At 35.6% G+C, this 17,261-nt stretch overlaps 1 protein-coding gene across 4 annotated transcripts in view; it reads right to left on the reverse strand.

The window, feature by feature from the left end:
- Nucleotides 1–17,261, reverse strand: part of PCDH11X (protocadherin 11 X-linked) — an 868,063-nt gene that overhangs the window by 69,700 nt on the left and 781,102 nt on the right. The gene's annotated exons all lie outside the window — the stretch shown is intronic.

Here is a 17,261-nt window from a genome sequence, read left to right on the forward strand (position 1 = left end):
GGAGCAGTCAACGCTTGGCTTCAATGTTTCAAAGGACAGGCTGACTCTCTTCTTAGAGTTTAATCCAGCTAGTGACTAAGTTGAAGACAGTACTCATTTACCATTCTGAAAAACTTAGGAACTTTAAAATTATGTTAAATCTGTTCTGCCTGTGTTCTATAAATGGAACAACAAAGCCTGGATGACAGCACATCTGTTTACAACATGGTTAGCTGATTTTTGTTTTTTTTGAAAAGCCACATGGCATGCGGGATCTTAGTTCCCCAATCAGTGATAAACCCGCCCCCCCCCGACCCCCTGCAATGGAAACATGGTCTTAACCACTGACCACCAGGGAAGTTTCTTTTTTAAGCCCATTTTTGAGACCTACTGCTCAGAAAAAAAAAAAAAAAAAAGATTCCTTTCAAAATAATACTGCTAATTGACAATGCACCCGGTCACCAAAGACTTCTGATAGAGATGAACAATGAGGTTAATATCCTTTTGATGCCTGCTAACACAATATTCATTTTACAACCCATGGATCAAGGAGTGATTTCAACTTTCATTATTTAATAAATACATTTCATAAGGCTATAACTTCCATAAATAGTGATCCCTCTGATGGATCTGGGCAAAATAGGTTGAAAATTTTCTGGAAAGGATTTGCCATTTTAGATGCCATTAAAGAACAGTCATAACTCATGGGAAGAGGTCAAAATATTAACATTCACAGGAGTTTGGAAGAAGGATTTTGAGTACTAAATAAGTGTAGCTGATAAAGGGGAGACAGATTCTGAGAGGATTGATTCCAATTTTGAAATAAATTCTACTATGTTCAGTCACTCAGTCATGTCTGATTCTTTGTGAATGCATGAATTGTAGCCTGCCAGTCTCCTGTGTCCACAGGATTTTCCAGGCAACAATACTCGAGTGGGTTGCCATTTCCTTCTCCAAGTTCTACTGTAGGTAAAATGTTATCAAACAACATTGCATACTTTATTTTCAATAGACTTATAAGGTTCATAAAATAATTTAGAAGTAAAACTTAAAGATCTAAATTAGATTAGATCATGTAATCACATTTGCCATTCAATTAGAAACTGAAGCAAAGATGGGAGTAAGATCCTGTATAGTACAAGTGGTAAGATCCAACATAGTATCCATAAGGATACATATTTGAAAACATGACTTTATATAAAGTGATCTTAGGTTAACACAAATATCTTCTCATCTTTCTTATTTACATAACTGTTTTGCACAGAACTGACTAAAGCTTTTGCTTCCTCAAGGCTTCCTTGGTAGCTTAGATGGTAAAGAGCCTTCCTGCAATGTGGGAGACCTGGGTTTGATCCCTGGGTCAGAAAGATTCTCTTGAGAAGTGAATGGCTACCCACTCCAATATTCTCACCTGGAGAATTCCGTGGGCAGAGGAGCCTCGTGGGCTACACTCCACAGGTTCACAAAGAGTCAGACATGACTAAATGACTAACACTTTCACACACTTTGACTTCTCAGAGGTATCATATTGGCTGGGTTAATAAGAAACATCATTGAGGTTCATCTTTTAAACTTGATATTCAATTATTATAAAGTGTTTTGTTTTATAGAGTTTGATATGCTGTTTCTCTAGTGAGTTTGTGTCCCTCATAATCTTTTTCATGTTAATATTTCAATCTTCCTGGAAAAGCTTCATTTCTATGAATCTCACTGGTATTGAAGTTAAGGTAGATGTCCCAAATTTTTTAAAACATAGAAAAATAGAATATGGTGGTTTAGTAGTTTCAACAAAGGATTTGTGTACCCCCATCTATTTCATCTCAATAAGAATGCTTATTTTGCTTATTTTTTTAAATACATGAACAAATAAAAATATTCACATAACACTATTTAATAAAGATTTCTAATATAATTTGGTGTTAATATTAACAATTCACACTTCTCCCACAATCTATCTGGTACATATGTTGAAACCATGGCAACTATTATAATTTAAATCTTTATCTTTGCAAAATAGCAAAGTCATAGGATTATTCACTAAAATTTCCAAATTTGTAATTATTTGACTTTGCTATACTGTACAGTAAGCAAAAGATTAATGTTTTTATCTGTTCTATAGTCTTTTGACTAAAGGTACACAGTAGCAATTAATAAATTTCTTATAAAGAAATATCTACTTGTACTAGCTAAAATTTAATTCTTGAAATATTACTGTCCTAGAAAATACCCTCTAAGAGCTTGTACAATTTTTATTCTTTTTTTTTTTTTTTTTTTTTTTGCACGGTACAAGTCAGCACTTTTATTTTTTTTTTTTTTTATCTTTTTTTTTTTTTTTTTTATAAATTTATTTATTTTACTTGGGGGCTAATTACTTTACAATATTGTAATAGTTTTTGCCATACATTGACAAGATTATGGAAACTATGACACTACATGTCTTAGTGAGTTTCTAAGAAGTTCAGGAAAGCTTAAGTATACAGTATGAATATCTTTGTTTAAAAATGGTTGTGTGTGTGTGTGCGTGCTCAGTCGTGTCTGACTCTGTAACTGGATGGACTGTAGCCTGCCAGGCTCTTCTGTCCACGGAATATTCCAGGCAAGAATACTGGAGTGGGTTGCTATTTCTACTCCAGGGGATCTTCCCAATCCAGGGATTGAACTTGTGTCTCTTGCTTCTCCTGGATTCTTACCACTGTGCCACCAAAAGTTCTAAAGTCGGAGTCTGATAATTTAATATAATTTCAAAAGTCTTATACATGTAAGTGTAATTTTTTTTCCTTTTCCCTATTATAGACTATAAAAGTATTCACAGTAGATAATAAGCTTTAGGTTACATAGACTATAGACATATCAAATTTATGTAATGTAATTAGTAAATATGGCCATCTGCTTCAGGTCTTACAAAATCATCACCTTTTCAAGATTTTTACCTAGACAGACTATTTAAAATATGATCTGGCCAGCTCCTAGAAACCAACTTGCAAACTTCCTACCTCTGCACTAAATTTTTCCATAGCGCTTGTCACCTTCTAACATATTACAAAATTATCCTCAGGTTGATTGCTTATTTTTTCTCATACACTACTAAAATATAAATTCAGAGAAGGCAAGGCATTTTTTTTTTCTGTTCTATCCTCAGATATAACAGAGCTACCTAGAACAGATCCTGTTATAGAGGATCTAATAAATATTTATTAAAGAAAATTGTATTATACATATAAAATTGTCATAACATCACAACCATTAAGGCTATATTTTAGTATTATTCATCTTTAAAAATTTTTCTCTCTCAAAGATATATTATTAGTATTATCTCTTGACTATTGAATCCTTCTCAAGGTTTCCAAACAAACTTCTCATTCTGTTCTAATCTGTTTTTAATGTTTGAAATTTAAAAAAAGGAAACATTTCCTTACTAAATGCATTACTTCTCAACTAATCCTGAGTTCTGTTTAATATATTCTTAAAACTCACTGCATCCTAATGTGAATATCTTTTCAGTTTCTATGCTGTATCTTACTTTAATCTGTATCTTTTCTTTCATCCATACTATTTCTTAATTTATTCACCTCAATCTGAAAAAAGATTCAGATGTGAAAAACACATCTTGTCTCTACTATTTACTCTTATATATGCTTAATTGCAGCATAGATTTACTTGATGATAATGATAGTACAGTATTTGTTAGTATATTGTATTTAGTAAAGAATTTTTTCTTTTTTTTTAATTTATTAATTTTAGTTGGAGGCTAATTACTTTACAATATTGTAGTGGTTTTTGCCATACATTGACATGAATCAGCCATGGGTTTACATGTGTTCCCCATCCTGAACCCCCCTCCCACCTCCCTCCCCATCCCATCCCTCTGGGTCATCCCATTGCCCCAGCCCCGAGCATTTGTCTCATGCATCGAACCTGGAATGGTGTTCTGTTTCACATGTGATAGACATCAATAAGAAACTATTTTCAGAGAGAGTTTAAATTAACCTAAATTCAGTTGCACTTGTTTTCTCCTTAAGAAATTAAACTTAATGTTACCTTTACTATTCAAATATAAGAAGTAGCTCTAACTTGCCTTCATTTTTTAAAGAAAAAAAATTCTTTTTCATGTATATTATCTCATTTATCCTTAGAATACTGATGAAAAATAGGTATTATATTATCCACATTAGTGAAATTAATGAACTCAAAGATCTTTTCATTTCCAGTCCCTCAAGCACAATGTTAGGCCATGATCTTTCATGATATCTCTCTGAAAAAGATAAATGACTTTATTATTTTGACAATATAAGACTCTTACTAAACTCAGGAAAGCTCACAGTTAAGAAAGATTACATAAATGGGACAGTGGCTTAATATTAATACTTCCCAAGTCAAGTTCTAAGATACACCAAATAGAGTTAAGATAAATTTTTTTTTCAGGTTTAGTATAAATATTTACCTGCTTATTTAAGATATTCATTAAAAAAATCAATTTTTCATAAAATCTGGTTGAGCAAATTTTCAGAGCGTGATATATAATATGTTAATAGCAAATAAGTTGGATCAAATAAATAATGTGTACGAACACATTTATGAATCAAGCAAATAAATTTACTAAGGATGTGTACACAGACGGTAAAGAATCTGCCTGCAGTGCAGGAGACCCAGGTTCGATCCCTGGGTTGCGAAGATCCCCTGGAGAAGGAAATGGCAACCCACTTCAGTATCCTTGCCTGGAAAATCTCATGGAGAGAGGAGCCTGGTGGGCTGCAGTCCATGGGGTCGCAAAGAGTCAGGCACGACTGAGCGACTAACACTTACCTACTTACTTATGCACACAGAGATCAGATGTTCATAAAACAGCATATTTCTGTCAATGATTGATATTACAGAAAATTATATTCACTTACAGGAGAAATAATTTTGACATCTTCAGTTTAAAAATGAGAACACTGACATTCTGCTAAAAGATGTAGCTTTGGCATTTTTTATAACACCTATGGATGTCTTACCCTTTGCTTTTGGTATACCAGGGGTAGAGTTTTATTTACAGAGTTAATTTTAAGATACTGCATTTAGTTCTAAATCCTTTAAAGAAACCTCAGAGGATTTGCATTAAGATTCTGTGTGTGTCTACACATTTTAAAATTGGCACTTTATTCCTACTAAATTGATCTGTCTATCTATCTACAGGTATAGATTTTTTTTTGGCTCAAGGACATCTTTCCATTTTTACTATTTTTCTCACAGGTGGGAGTGCCACAGATGTGTTTCTTCCAATATAAGAGAGTTTGGGAGATAATGCATTAATTTGAGAATTTTTGAAAAATGCATTCTATATCTACATTTGTTACCAATATAGTTTAATATAAATTGAAATTGGCACCATCTATACTACTTTCCTGGAGAAGGAAATGACAACCCACTCCAGCATTTTTGCCTGGAGAATTCCATAGACAGAGGAGCCTGGCGGGCTACTGTTCTTGGGGTTGCAAAGAATCAGACACGGCTGAGCACTCATACTACTTTCCATCCATGAAAGGATAACTTTAAAAGCTTTACTTAGAATCTTGTGACCATCATATTGACTATGTGACTAATACAACTGTTTCTATGGTAACCAGTTGTCAAGTGAGACCAAGAAAGAAAGAAAGGAAGGAAGAAAAAATGAGCTAAAAATAGTTGATTATGATATTCATCACCTAAATGATGAATCACAAAACATATTCTATCTTTGGATTATTTAAGGCTGAGGCATTCTTTGTACACTCTTTTAAAATTTTGTAATCTTATTCTTTAAGCAGAGAACCACTGTGAAGCATTATTGTAACTTATGTACTAAAGACCACGTGCATGTGTGCTCAGTCGCTAAGTTGTGTCAGACTCTTTGGGACCCCATGGACTGTAGCTTGCCAGGCTCTGCTGTCCATGGGATTTTCCAGGCAAGAATACTGGAGTGCATTGCCATTTCCTTATCCAGGTGATCTTCCTGACCCAGGGATCAAACCCTGGGTTTCCTGCGTCTTCTGCATTGGCAGATGGATTCTTTACCAATGAGCCACCTAGGAAGAGACCACAAGGTCTTTGGAAAGGACACGCATGACAAAGTATTAGGAAAGCGGCACTATCAGCACCCATGTCTGGGATTTCTCCTGCTTGACAGCTATGGATTTCATCTGTTACTGGGGAAAGGCTTTATGTTCTTTCTAGTTTGCATCTTTAGGTTCTTTGATGTTGTTTGTATACATCAAAAGCAATGATGAAATTGAATTCTTTCCCCCAGCCTTCTCAAGAAAGTTTGTATTTCTACACATTTTACATAAAAGAGAAAGTCAAGCTCATTTTTCAAAATAGTCAATATTAAAATGATTTTGAATCTTATTGGGACAAATTCTACTCCACCCCCACCCCCCACAGTTCAGCTCAGTTCAGTCCCTCAATAGTGTCTGACTCTGTGACCCAATGAACTACAGAACGCCAAGCTTCTCTGTCCACCACCAATTCCTGGTGCATGCTCAAACTCTTGTCCATTGAGTCAGTGATGACATCCAACCATCTCATGCTCTGTCATCCCCTACTCCTCCTGCCTTCAACCTTTCCCAATATCAGGGTCTTTACCCATGAGTCAGTTCTTCATATCAGGAGGCCAAAATATTGGAGCTTCAGCTTTAGCATCAGTCCTTCCAATGAATATTCAGGATTTATTTCCTTTAGGGTTGACTGGTTTGATCTCCTTGCAGTCCAAGGGACTCTCAAGAGTTTCTGCCAACGCCACAGTTCAAAAGCATCAATTCTTCAGTGCTCAGCCTTCTTTATGGTCCATCTCTCACATCCATACATGACCACTGGAAAAATCATAGCTTGAATAGATGAACCTTTGTTGGCAAAGTAATGTCTGTGCTTTTTAATATGCTATCTAGGTTGGTCATAACTTTTCTTCCAATGAACAAGTGTCTTTTAATTTCATGGCTGCAGTCACCATTTGCAGTGATTTTGGAGCCCAAGAAAATAGTCTGTCACTGTTTCCCCATCTGTTTGCCATGAAATGATGGCAAACATGACCGGATGCCATGATCTTTGTTTTTTTTTCATTGTTGCGTTTTAAGCCAGATTTTTCACTCTCCTCTTTCACTTTCATCAAGAGGCTCTCCAGTTCCTCTTCCCTTTCTGCCATAAGGGTGGTGTCATTTACATATGTGAGCTTATTGATATTTCTCCTGGCAATCTTGATTTCAGCTTATGCTTCCTTGAGCCCAGCATTTCGCATGATCTACTCTGCATATAAGTTAAATAAGCAGGGTGACAATCTTGACAGGTCTTGACGTCCTCCTTTCCCAATTTGGAACCAGTCTGTTGTTCCATGTCCAGTTCTAACTGTTGCTTCTTGACCCACATACAGATTTCCAGGAGGCAGCCCATGTGGTCTGGTATTCCCATCTCTTTAAGAATTTTCCAGTTTGTTGTGATCCACACAGTCAAAGGCTTTGATGTAGTTAATAAAGCAGAAGTAGATGTTTTTCCTGGAACTCTCTTGCTTTTTCAATGGTCCAACAGACATTGGCAATTTGTTCTCTTGTTCCTCTACTTTTTCTAAATCCAGCTTGAACATCTGTGCATTCTTGGTTCACATACTGTTGAAGCCTCACTTGGAGAATTTTGAGAATTTGGAGAATTAGCTAGCATGTGAGATTATATGGTTGTTTGGACATTCTTTTGCATTGTCTTTCTTTGGGATTGTAATGAAAACTGACCTTTTCCTTCCCTGTGGCCACTGCTGAGTTTTCCAAATTTGCTGGCATATTGAGAGCAGTATTTTAACAGCATCATCTTTAAGGACTTGAAATAGCTTAGCTGGATCCATCACCTCCACTAGCTTTCTTCATAGTGATGCTTCCTAAGGCCCGCCTAACTTTGGACTCCAAGATGTCTGGCTGTAGTTGAGTGATCACACCATCGTGGTTATCTGGGTCATGAAGATCTTTTTTGTATAGTTCTTCAGGATATTCTTGCCACCTCTTCTTAGATGAAGACTAATTAGGAAATCTAATATGTATCTTGAATTTGGGGTTCAAAGAATAATAAGGAAAACAAAAATTTTAAACTTTTTTAAAAATATTTTTTTTCTCTTTGAGGACTGCCTGAATCGAAAGCTAATTCTCAGGTTCAAAGGTTCCTTTTCCATTTTTTCTTAAATTTTAGAGGCAAACATACTGTCAGAGTATTTCAAATCACTTGAAATACAGTATTTCTATTACAAATATTTTATTTACAAAACCCTGTTTCACATACAAAAAAGATCAGTCCTTGCTAAAGTAAAGTATATTTTAGAGAATTCTTTTGACTGTTTCTTCCTAGTAAATCCTTATATGATTTTCAATTATTTCTACCAAATCTAAAGGAGAGTTATCAAAAATGATTAAAAACTTTATTGGTTCAAGTTATAAGTACTTCCAGTTTTCCTTTTTTATTCACAAACAAATCAAAGAACCTGCATTTATTTAGTTTTACTTTTTGAAAACATTTTTCTCTTTATTAGGATTTCATAGAACATACTTTATAAAATGCCAGTCTCTACTGGTAGGATTTTGAGTCAGCTAATTCTATTTTCTTTTTCCTCCAGCCACTGAAAGAAACCCAGAGAATGAATGTGTGATCTGCTTTGGCTTCTCATATGTAATCATTTATGATTTTACATTCATTAATTCTCTGCATATCCATTGCCATCCCAATCCTACCCTGGGCAAGAACTTAAACTGACAATTGCTCTTGTAGTTGCTCTTTCTCATTAGAGTACAAGGGCTCTACTGCATTAATGAGATCCATGAACACAAATAAATAACAGGTAAGTAAAAATCTGGAAAGTTCTAGGAGTGGTAATGGCACTAAATAATATTACATATAGATTCAGTGGACTGTGATTAACATTTCTCTGAAAGGCATCAGAGCATTTTTTCTGCTGTTAGAACAACATTTGCAGCATGGAATAAATCTAAATTAACACTAGAAACCCTGACTAAAGGATTTAGTATGAATAACCCATCCAAAAACAAGCAATGGTGTTTTACCTGTTATATCAACACAAATTGCAACACTAATTACCGCCTATTCTGTAAACATCAATCCAAATGTGTTCTTTACTCTTGATTTGCTTTAAAAAATCATTCATCTTATAAACACATAAAAAGGGGAACTTTCCAAAGTGTTACGTATAACGCTTCAGGAAAAAAGGTGGTCTTTTAAGGAGCTCTACCCTTTAATCAAGTCAGCAATATAAATCTAACATAGGGTTGTTTATTTTTAAGGTGTATGGATCTGATTTTTATATTATTCAGGGATTCCCTCTGTGACCTTTATCAATCCTGTACTAATATTTCATCAATTAATAATGTAACAAAAGTTAGGGCTTAAATTGGACATAATTTCCTGTCTCAGTGCTAATGCTCTTGATTTATCACTTCAGTTACATATAACTTTGTAGGTAGTGGGTAAAAGGATAAAGACCACTGATTATTCTTCCTTTGACTTTCAAAACTTTTGTACAAATATTACCTCTTCTTTTTTCAGAGATATTAACAATAATTCAAATTCTTATTAAAACATAAGTGATATAGTCTTTTCAGAGATACATGAAAAGGGATTGAACTGGGATTTCACTAAGAATCCCTGTCACAAACATTGTTGTTGTTAACTCAGTCATGTCCAACTCTTTGTGACCCCATGGACTGCAGCATGCCAGGCTTTCCTGTGCTTCACCATTTCCAGGAGCTTATTCAAACTCATGTCCATAGAGTCAGTGATGCCATCCAACCATCTCATCCTCTGTCGGCCCCTTCTCTTCCTGCCTTCAGTCTTTCCCAGCATCAGGGTCTTTTCCAATGAGTCAGCTCTTTGCATCAGGTGGCCAAAGTATTAGAGTTTCAGCTTCAGTATCAGTCCTTATGAATATCCAGGACTGATTTTCTTTAGGATTGAGTGGTTTGATCTCCTTGCAGCCCAAGGGACTCTCAAGAGTCTTTGCCAACACCACAGCTCAAAAGCATCAGTTCTTTGGTGCTCAGCTTTCTTTATCGTCTAACTCTCATATCCATACATGACTGCTAGAAAAACCATAGCTTTGACTAGACAGGCCTTGTTGCCAAAGCAATGTCTCTGCTTTTTAATATGCTCTCTAGGTTTTTCATAGCTTTCCTTCCAAGGAGTAAGCGTCTATTAATTTTATAGCTGCAGTCACTATCTGGAGTGATTTTGGACCCCTCACCCAAAATAAAGTTTGTTACTGTTTCCATTGTTTCACCATCTGTTTGCCATGAAGTGATGGGACCAGATGACATGATCTTCGTCTTTTGAATGCTGAGTTTTAAGCCAGCTTTTTCACTCTCCTCAAGAGGCTCTTTAGTTCCTCTTCATTTTCTGCCATTAGAGTGGTATCATCTGCATATCTGAGGTTGTTATTTCTCCTGGCAATCTTGATTCCAGCTTGTGTTTCATCCAGCCCAGCATTTTGCATGATGTATTCTGCATATAAGTTACATAAGCAGGGTGACAATATACAGCTTTGATGTACTCCTTTCCCAATTTGGAACCAGTCTGTTGTTCCATGTCCAGTTCTAGCTGTCACAACCTAGAATACATTAAATGCATGTGCATTGTGCATGTATGTGTATATCTGTGTCTCTCATGTGAAATTTTACTTGCTTTATGAGGAAATTTCTCTTTAATTTTCTTAGCTACATTATGTGAATTCCTGTTCTTGGAAAAATAATCAAATCTCTTTAAACAAAGAGAGCTGCTTTTACCACTAGTTTCACAGTTACTAATCTCATTCCTCTTTTGATTAATATTTAGGACTAGGAGATTATTTAGAGGTTGTTCTCACACTCTCCTTTCATTTTCATCTATTCATGTGGGAATGTGGAATGGTTTTCACACTCAAAGAGCTATCAGTAAATCTGTCAGATTATGGCTCATTTCACTCACTCATACATTCTTACATTCATTCATAATAAATCATGATTAGTTTTAAAATATGCTTAACATTATTGATGGAAAGAAAGGAAGCTAGTTTTATAAGTGAGGTATAATTTAGACATTTGGGTTAAAATTTTACTAAGATCTTGAAGGAATGAAACAATGCCCTTTCAAAGAAATATCAATTGTATTAGATAACTTACCTTGGACAGGATTTTTGAATAGATGAATACATTTGGGGTATTTATCTTTTAAAAAGTGTTTTCTTTTTAAATGTAGGGTCTGATTTTTTTTTAACAAATTAGCTTCAGGAATAATTTCTTAACCTGTATTAAATGACCGTATTCTATTTGTCAAAACAGCTAGCATTTTGAAATAGGTTATAAACTTTCTAAAAATATTGAAATCATGTTGTTATTTAGTCTGTAAGTCGTGTCTGACTCTTTTTCATCTCCATGGACTATAACTGCCTAGGCTCCTCTGTCCACGAGATTCTCCAGGCAAAAATACTGAAGTGGGTTGCTATTTCCTTCTCCAGGGGGTCTTCCCGACCCAGGGATGCAACCCGCCTCTCTTGCATTGGCAGGCGTATTCTCTACCACTGAGCCACCAGGGAATCATAACATATGTAATTAAAAAAGAAAAAAAAAAGTGTTCAGTGATTCAAATATCCTTAATGGGAAATTATCCTATTATAACACTGTTGAATGAAGACACTGATTTCACTTTTATATATTACATTAATTTAAAAAATATCTTCATTTATGCATGTGATCTGTTGTGCATTTCTATAGTTTATGATACAAATACTTTAATCTTATATTCTGGCTAATATGTGTTAGTTATTCAGTTGTGTCCAATTCTTTGTGACCACCCCAGACTGTAACCTCCCAGGCTCCTGTTTCTAGGCAACAATACTGGAGTGGGTTGCCATTCCCTCCTCCAGGGTATCTTCCTGACCCAGAGATTCAACCCCGGTCTCCTGCATTACAGGCAGATTCTTTACTGTCTCAGCCACTAGGGAAGCCCTCTGTCTAATAAGGCACTATATACACTTCTGTTCAAGCTTCATACTCATCAAAGACATTGTATCAGATATTACACTGCTTATTTAGTTAAATATATGAAGATTTCAGTAATAATGTTGTAAATATTTTAAAATTTTCATGTCAAGTTAGCCATAACTGAAAATCAAAAGTGCATTTCTTACAGTAGAATAGAATACATTCCCTTTGCTTTGAATATAAACATATATGTGCATTAGCTATCTCTATGGTTAAAATCTACTCAATTTATATTTTTACCATGTGACATCAGTATTTTCCAGTAAAAATATCTTTCTCTTTCCAACCAATTCTATAGCATAAAAACTTTAAATTTTAAGAAATGCAGTGTTTTGTTTAAAAGGTGATACTATGTTTTTATGAAATTATGCAAAGTAGACCAAAATGACTTCCCCCATGCAAACATGAGCTATTAAATAGCTAAACAAGTAGAATAGAGTTCATAAAAACTTAATTCATCTAGAGTTTCAACTTCATGGAAAAATCATGAATTTCTTCTTTTCCTCACTTGCTTCCCACCACCTTCAGTACTCCAAAAGCTGCTAATGATCATAGAGATGGAACCATATGGCAAATGTTGCAGGTGGTAAGAAAAGAAAGGGAAGAAATGCTAAAGTCAGTCTACAAGGACATAAACCTCCTGTGATGGATTAAGAATGACTTTTATTGCAAGGAAAGGTACTCTCTTTGAAGTTCAGTTCAGTTCAGTCGCTCAGTCGTATCCGACTCTTTGCGATCCCATGAATCGCAGCACATGAGGCCCCCCTGTCCATCACCAACTCCCGGATTTTACTCAAACCCATGTCCATCGAGTCAGTGATGCCATCCAACCATCTCATCCTCTGTCACCCCCTTCTCCTCCTGCCCCCAATCCTTCTCAGCATTAGGGTCTTTTCCAATGAGTCAACTCTTTGCATGAGGTGGACAAAGTATTGGAGCTTCAGCTTCAACATCAGTCCTTCCAATGAACACCCAGGGCTGATCTCCTTTAAGATGGACTGGTTGGATCTTCTTGTAGTCCAAGGGACTCTCAAGAGTCTTCTCCAACACCACAATTGAAAAGCATCAATTCTTCGGCACACAGCTTTCTTCACCGCCCAACTCTCACATCCATACGACCACTGGAAAAACCATAGCTTTGACTAGACGGACCTTTGTTGGCAAAGTAATGTCTCTGCTTTTAAATATGCTATCTAGGTTGGTCATAACCTTCCTTCCAAGGAGTGTCTTTTAATTTCATGGCTGCAATCACCATCAGCAGTGATTTTGGAGCCCCCCAAAATAAAGTTTGTCACTGTTTCCACTGCTTCCCCATCTATTTCCCATGAAGTGATGGGACCAGATGCCATGATCTTAGTTTTCTGAACGTTGAGCTTTAAGCTGACTTATTCACTCTCTTCTTTGACTTTCATCAAGAGGCTCTTTAGCTCTTCTTCACTTTCTGCTATACGGGTGGTGTCATCTGCATATCTGAGATTATTGATATTTCTCCAGGCAATCTTGATCCAGCTTGTGTTTCTTCCAGCCCAGCGTTTCTCAAGATGTATTCTGCATATAAGTTAAATAAGCAGGGTGACAATATACAGCCTTGATGGACTCCTTTTCCTATTTGGAACCAGTCTGTTGTTCCATGTCCAGTTCTAACTGTTGCTTCCTGACCTGCATACAGGTTTCTCAAGAGGCAAGTCAGATGGTCTGGTATTCCCATCTCTTTCAGAATTTCACAGTTTATTGTGATCCACACAGTCAAAGGCTTTGGCATAGTCAATAAAGCAGAAATAGATGTTTTTCTGCAACTCTCTTGCTTTTTCGATGATCTATCGGATGTTGGCAATTTGATCTCTGGTTCCTCTGCGTTTTCTAAAACCAGCTTGAACATCTGGAAGTTCACGGTTCATGTATTGCTGAAGCCTGGCTTGGAGAATTTTGAGCATTACTTTACTAGCGTGTGAGATGAGTGCAATTGTGTGGTAGTTTGAGCATTCTTTGGCACTTTAAAGTTCAGATGCTGACTTATTGTATTTTGACACCTGAGAAATATTTAGCTACAGGAAACAGAGGGAATCTGCAGCCAAAGTACCAAGTTCCATTGTTTTATTTTGTATCCCAATTAATTCTTAAGCCATTTCCTACTACTCTGTGTTTTATCTTTTTGTTTAAAAAATTAAAGCAAAAACTTGGAAATGACCTAATGAATGAATTCTATTCACTAGCTAAAACTGCATTATCATTGTAATGTATTTCTTTTAAATGATTATCAATTGAAACTTAACATATTGACTTCAAGAGAGGCTATGGTTAGGATTTTTTAGAAATTTTTTAAGGTGAGGTTGATAAATACTATGCTAATTTTTCAGTAAGCAATTATGTATCTTATTGGCCAATATCTGGTAAAATGATTTTATGTTAAAAAATAATTTTTGATAATTTTATGCAGTACCACTTTTGTCAATAGCTTAATTGTTTTTTTTATATTTTTCTTGACTCTATGACTGTACTAAAGGAAAAAGCAAGTAGTTTCTTACCAAGTTGAAGAAAACACAATTCAGAATGAAATGTTAGCAGATATCAGAAAGAGAATTCAAAGTGGATAAAAAGGATTTGATAATATTAATCATAACACCACATGGAAACTAAGTTAAGCTTGAGTTTATGGGTTGAAGATGTAACTGTTAATGAAGATTCTACACAGTTTCCATTTTAGGACTCTTTTATGGTAGTATTACTTACTAACTGAGTAAGGAAAAACTTTTCAAGGCTGTTTCTCATTGTCAGATTGATTTATTTGGGTAGGTTGCAGGTCAGTTATCAAAAGTCATGCAGTTCCTTATAGCAGAAAACAAACAAGGTCTTGGTCAAAGACACGAGCACAAACAGTGTAGTAGACTTAGGCATTGCCAGTACACATTCTAAAGATGACATTCTCTTAACTATTTACCCTGCTATTAAGTTAACTTTTGTTCAGTTATGACATCTCAAGGGAATGGCAAGGCACAAAATGACAGTAGATTGAAACAAGTGTCTGTTACAGGGAATGAATGCCAGGAGAAATTTAATCTATATATTTAGTTGTAGAAAGGAAAAGGTCAAATTGACCCTGAAAATTACCGTTCCAATGAAAATTAAACACAGATCACTTTGTAGAATTACAAAATTAAGTATGAAATAACTGGCAGGTGGGAATGGATATTCATATTGTCAGAAATCAGAGGATACAGGCGATACATATAATTGCCTTAGTTTTACCACAGTATGCATTCACAAGAGCTCCTTCTGGGAAATGAATAGGTAGAGAATTCAGATTTTGGATAAGAGACATAGAGCAAAATTTGGACATCTGAGAGGTTTACGCCATCTAGGTAGTTAATCAATCTGAGTCTTCCTCTATTAACTCTACCTGATTTACGCACGGTATGTTTGCTTCATATTATAAACCCCTTTTCACAGCTACAGAGCAATTTAAAGAGAAAAGAAGGGAAAGAGATTTTCCAAGAGGATCAGTGCTTAAACTCTATAGAGATAAAAGTAGTATCTGGGTAGTGAGATGACTTGGTATTTATATTTTCACTCTGTATAATACATAATAAATGAAAATAGAATTTTGATCCAACATATGCTTGCATTTGGGCTTCCCTGGTAGCTCAGATGGTAAAGAATCCACCTGTAATGCAGGACACACAGGTTTGATCCCTGTGTTGGGAAGATCCCCTGAAGAAGGGAATGGCTATCCACTCTAGTATTCTCTCCTGGAGAATCCCATGGGCAGAAGAGCTACTGGGCTACAGTCCATGCAGCCGCAAGAGTCAGACATGACTTAGCAACTAACCCACCACCAACAACTGTTTACTACATGTCTTTTAGCCTCACTCTTAGAGTATACTGAAAAGTATCTAGTTAAGTATCTGAAAGTAGCTCATCTTAATTCAAAATGAAGCCATAGAAAAAGGGTGAAGAAACGGCATTTGGGGAAAATGCTAAAAAAAAAAAAAAAAAAGGATTAAAAAAATTATGATGAATTGTGAGGTAAAGGACAATTTTGAAAATATAAATCAAACAAGAAAAAGCAAGTGATAGGTTCAGGATATAAGAAAAATGATGATGAGTGAGTAAAAGAAAGACATTTATGATTGTGTGAGCTATTAAGTGCCAGAAAGGCTAACTGATTCACTATTACAAAATCTCTTTCCTTGGAAGTCTTAAAAAAAAAAAAAGTTTGTGTTCATTAGGGCACATGCTCACTCCATTAGGGAGGCCGTGTGAACTTTGTGGGCAGGGTGACCAAAGCAGTGATGGAGAGAGTTGGAGAAGAACCTTGTCACTGAGTTCCAGGGTTAACTTTAGAGGGCACAAAGTGAAGTTTATGATAACACTAGCTAATGTCAAATTTCAATCTTTATCAGTGTCTTTTTTTTTTCCCTGAGATGTGAGAAATTTCTAACATTACTCTTACTATTTATAGAAAGAAAATGTAGCTCACAGCTGTCTAACACATTATGAGGGAAAAATAATGAGGAGATGAGTGGATAAAACATTTGTGGGTCAATTTAATAACATGAAATTTTAGCGATAGACCAGCTATAACTCCCTATATATCTAGAAAGGTTTTCAAAAGAGCCTGTGGGCAGATTAGTAAGCAAAAGAGGTGACTCATTCAAACTAATAAATATCATCATTTTGGCCAAAAAGCAGTGTATCATTGAGAAAAGTTGATATGACATTGGATGGCAATGACAAAATGGATTGCCTGTTGCTGTGATGTTATTCTGGGGGAAAATATGTTAAAATGAGACATCTTTTAAGGGACATGCATATTTACACAATGTCTACATGAGCTGAACAATACTTAGGACCAAATCATCTGCAACCAAATTTTATAGTTTTCTAAAACAGCCTGAGAAGTTTTATTTTGCTACCTTCAGCAGTTTGTCCCCAAACACGACATTTAATTAGTGATCATTAAAATAGTGCAGAAGGCTTGACCCATCATTTCCTTTCCTATATATTTAGCTTACTCTCTGGCTGGCCTATCTATGGTAGATGTCAGAGAGCTTTACTTTCTGGATGGTCAAAATCTTAACTGCTGAGAACAACACGTGAATACATTTTATTCAAGTGGTGCCAAGCTGTGGGAAAAGGTAAGTGTTAAGGGTCAGACAGACCTGGGCTTGATTCTCTGTTTTGGCACTTAAGAGGTTTTGTTCTTGGGAAAGTTAATTAGCTCTCTCTGAGCCCCTTATACCCTTTTTCTTAAGATCTAGAGTGTTTGTA

This window comes from Giraffa tippelskirchi, chromosome X (genome assembly GCF_054371585.1).
Source record: "Giraffa tippelskirchi isolate mGirTip1 chromosome X, T2T-mGirTip1v1.2.pri, whole genome shotgun sequence".
Lineage (NCBI taxonomy): Eukaryota > Metazoa > Chordata > Mammalia > Artiodactyla > Giraffidae > Giraffa > Giraffa tippelskirchi.